General features: G+C 38.4%; 1 pseudogene; it reads left to right on the forward strand.

The window, feature by feature from the left end:
• Window positions 1-1,133: 1,133 nt before the first annotated feature.
• On the forward strand, window positions 1,134-2,177 carry LOC125355981 (annotated as a pseudogene).
• The last annotated feature ends 2,480 nt before the right edge of the window (window positions 2,178-4,657 follow it).

Consider the following 4,657-nt stretch of genomic DNA (forward strand, 5'->3'; position numbering starts at 1 on the left):
GAGGATTCTAGGACATTGGTAACATTATAGAGCCACTGCACTGACCTGCCTCTGCCATTATTATTATTATTATTATTATTATTATTATTATTATTATTATTATTATTATTTGGGCCGATCATAGGGCTTGAACTCTGGGCCTGTGCACTGTCCCTGAGCTTCTTTGGTTCAAGGCTAGCTTTCTACCACTTGAGCCACAGCACCACTTCTGGATTTTTGTGAGTAGTATATTGGAGATAAGAGTCTTACAGATTTTCTTGCCTGGGCTGACTTTAAACCATGATCCTCACATCTCAGCCTCCTGAGTAGCTAGAATTATAGGCAGGAGCCACCGGTGCCCTGCCCAGCACTGCCATTATTTTTATGTGAGACAGTAACCCCACCTGGGTAAGCCATTATCAGCAGATTCCATTATATGTGTTCAAATGTAATTTCTAATTAATATTCTTGATCTCTCTATTTCCTCATTGTCCACTCATTCTCAATTCCATCCTGGCTTCTGGCCCATCATTCTGCTATGCTCACCAGTGACCTACATGTTATGAAATCCAGAGGACATTTTCAGTTCTCATGTTTCTTAATCTCAGTGGCATTTGATTCTGTTGTTCACCTCCTTTTTGAAACACTTTTTCCAAGGCTTTCCTGACCAGTATTCTGTGGTCCTTCATGTCTGTCTCTTCTCTGTGGGTTCTTTTTCCTCTTCTGGTCACACAAACCATTTTGCTGTGTCTAGAACCTTTGTTGTTCTCTGTTCCCTGTGTCTGCAATGTTCACTTTTCTGTTAGCTAACTCTTTCTTCTACATCCTTTAATTCTCCATCCATTCCTCAGGGAGACCTCCTTCATCTCTTTGTAAGAGCAAAAAATTCCTCTTACTGTTTCTATCTTATCTCTTAGCATAGTTAACAACTTAATTTTTTTTTTAATTTTCTTCTTTTTTATTGTCAAACTGATGTACAGAGAGGTTACAGTTTCATACATTAGGCATTGGATACATTTCTTGAACTGTTTGTTACCTCCTCCCTCATTCCCCCCTCCACCCTCCCCTAGTTAACAACTTTACTTCCTGTTGTCTGACCTTAGTGAGAAAGCTGCCTTTCTCTTCAATGAATAAGCACCATCAACATAGGCTGAGGTGTGATCTGGGATCCCGCCCCTCCTGGCCCCTCCTACGACCATTCATGGGGGTTTCTGGTCCAAGGCAGTTCGGTGCCCAGGATGATGAACGTGGACATGGATGTTGATGCTAAAAATCAGGTGGAACTGGAGGAAAAAACAAGACTTATTAATCAAGTGTTGGAACTTCAACACACACTTGAAGATCTCTCAGCAAGAGTAGATGCAGTTAAGGAAGAAATTCTGAAGCTAAAAATCAGAGGACCAAGTTCTTGGAGAATATATAGAAAACCTCAAGTCTGCTTCTAGTGTTTTCTAAACAACTGACGCGAAAAGCAAAAGTAAGGAATTGAGTTCCCTTCTCATGTATGGAATTGCTGCCTCTCTCTCTCTCTCTGTCTCTCTCTGCCCCACTACCCCCTCTTTTTCTCTCTCTTCTTCCCTTCCCGCTCCCTTCTTCTCTTCTCCCTTTAAAACTTGGGTAGATTCCAAAAGTTACAGTACCTTTGTTTGTGGCTTCCTTGAATATTTATGAAGATAATGTCAATTCTAGGCAAAATTAACTACTTAACCGGAGACTTCATGAGTCTGTGTATTATGTTAGTCTAAGAAAATGTGCAGATGTATTGTAGAGACTTTATAATTAGAATTGCATATATTTATGAAACTTGAAAATAAATGTTTTATTGAATTTGCTTTGATATATAGGCTTAGCAATGTCTTTTATTACACGCTTACTTAGTAAGATATACAAGAAAATAACCATGTTGTGAAAATGTGATCAAAATCATGTACTGAATGCACAGCTTTATGTATGTACCTACCCGCCATTGTGTGCCTCTCCTCCATCTTCACCCCCCCCCCAACTCCCCTTCTCCTAAGTCAAGACGGGTTCCACATTTGTAAAAATACTTGGAATAGTAATCACCCTGACAGTAACCTGATCTGTAACTCCTGAAGTTAACCAAAACCTTACCTAAAGATTCTCAGTTGTGCTTTCTAGTAATAGAACAGGACTGCTGGTTTCTCTTTAACCAGTTGAAAACAGATTGGGGCTATTAAGAGGATTTTAATTTGAAACTAAATTCTCAAGTTGAGATTTGTTTAAAAAATTGTTCTTGCACTAAATAACCCACTGATATCTGAAAAGATAAGAATTTTGGTTCTGATCACAGTAATGCCACCAGCACAACAATGTTCATCGCAGCACAATTTGTCATAGCGAGAAGCTGGAACCAACCCAGATGCCCCTCCATAGATGAATGGATCAGGAAAATGTGGTACATTTACACAATGGAATTTTATGCCTCTATCAGAAAGAATGACATTGTTCCATTTGTAAGGAAATGGAAGGACTTGGAAAAAGTTATACTAAGTGAAGTGAGCCAGACCCAAAGAAACATGGACTCTATGGCCTCCCTTATTGGGAATAATTAGTACAGGTTTAGGCAAGCCATAGCAGAGCATCACAAGGCCCAATAGCTATACCCTTAGAAACACATAAGATGATGCTAATTGAAATGAACTCCATGTTATGGAAACAAGTGATATATCACAGTTGTAACCACTTTCAACGTCCTATGTGTATGTGTAGTTTCTATTATAGATAATGTTTTGTATCACCTTCCTATGTTTGTACCTACACTATCTCTGTAATCTTATCTGAGTATATTGGAAACCGTGTTTACTGGTATTGGAAGTAGGAAATTCAAAGGGAATACCAAATTCGAGAGACACAGGGTAAAAAAAGAGAAATAACTACAAAAGCAATACTTGCAAAACTGTTCGGTGTAAGTGAACTGAACACCAGGGGGGAGGAGGGAAAGGGGGGGAGGGAGGGGGGCATAAGGGACAAGGCAACAAACAGTACAAGAAATGTATCCAATGCCCAACGTATGATACTGTAACCTCTCTGTACGTCAGTTTGATAATAAAAATTTGAGGAAAAAAAAAAGAATTTTGGTTCTGTATCTATTAGATGTAGAAAATCTTGGAGGAATAGAAATGGTAGAAAATAACATGATAAAAGTAGCAACCTACTCCAATACCTACTCATATTATCTCTGGCACAGAGCAGACCTTCTTGGGAATGAATGAATGAAAAAAATATATATATGACAATGGATGAAGTTTGACTGATCTTACAGAAGCCACATGCTATACCAGCTCTAGGGTTTGGTTGCAAGGTTTATTTGTTGTACCCAGTCAATTGTTACCAAATTCCTTAAAGAATGTATTAGTATTAGAATCATGAACTAGAGAGTTTTATATGTATAATTGGTAAGCTCAGTATTTTTATCTCACCCTTTCTGTAAAGTCAACTAATTGGTTTGTAGACTTTTAGTCATTCTCTTAACAATTTTTAAAAATTCAGTTCATAGATTCCATTTGGTAAAAGAATCAACATCAGAGGTAATACTGATATCATAGTAGGAAAGGAAATCCACTAATAGAGCTTGTGGTTATTAGATTTGAGCTACTTTAATCATGGGATAATCTTCTGTGTTAGTGTAAGATTTGATGAATGACTTTAACTATATGAAAATGTACTAGTCATACTGCAAACATTTTGCATCCCTTTTGTGACTTAATTTTACAAATATTTAAAATTGTGTTGTATTTCTGCTTTGCTGTTTAATAAAAAGTTGTTTCAGAAAAAAAAGAGACATAAATCTATTTTTGCTCTCCATTGTATTTCCTAAATTTACTGTAGTCCCCACTACTTAACATGTACTCTATTTCTTGGACATTTGCCTAGCATGTGTAAGGCTCTGGATTTAATACCTAGCACCAAATATATATATGAAATAAGGGCTCCAAGACATTTCAGTTGTTTTACCCCAGAATGATCGTATTTGTGATTTTTTTTTGCTTTCTAGGACTTTGTTGTTTGGTTGTTGCTCTTTTGTTGTTTTTGCGAGTCCTGGGACTTGAACTCAGGTCCTGGGCACTGTCCCTGAGCTTCTCTTGCTCAAGGCTATAGCACTCTACCACTTGAGCTACAGTTCCACTTCCGGCTTTTTTGGTAATTTATTGGAGATAAGAGTCTCACAGACATTCTTACCCAGGCTGAAATCAAACCATGATCCTCAGATCTCAGCCTCTTGAGTAGCTAGAATTACAGATGTAAGCCACTGGTGCCCAGCTTTTCTTTAAAAACAACAACAACAACAACAACAACAACAACAAAAACTGGGGCTGGGAATATGGCCTAGTGGCAAGAGTGCTTGCCTCCTATACATGAAGCTCTCGGTTCGATTCCCCAGCACCACATATATGGAAAACGGCCAGAAGGTGCGCTGTGGCTCAGGTGGCAGAGTGCTAGCCTTGAGCGGGAAGAAGCCAGGGATGGTGCTCAGGCCCTGAGTCCAAGGCCCAGGACTGGCCAAAAAAAAAACAAAAACAAAAAAACTATCTTATAGTTTAAAAACCAGTTTCTGGTTATAATACATCATCAAAACCTGTATGTGTGGCAGAGAAGAATCTTTTGGAAAATATTACCTACTAGTTTAGTCTCTTCACAATAGATATGTCTACATGCT

This window comes from Perognathus longimembris, chromosome 8 (assembly GCF_023159225.1).
Source record: "Perognathus longimembris pacificus isolate PPM17 chromosome 8, ASM2315922v1, whole genome shotgun sequence".
In the NCBI taxonomy this organism is placed as follows: Eukaryota; Metazoa; Chordata; class Mammalia; order Rodentia; family Heteromyidae; genus Perognathus; species Perognathus longimembris.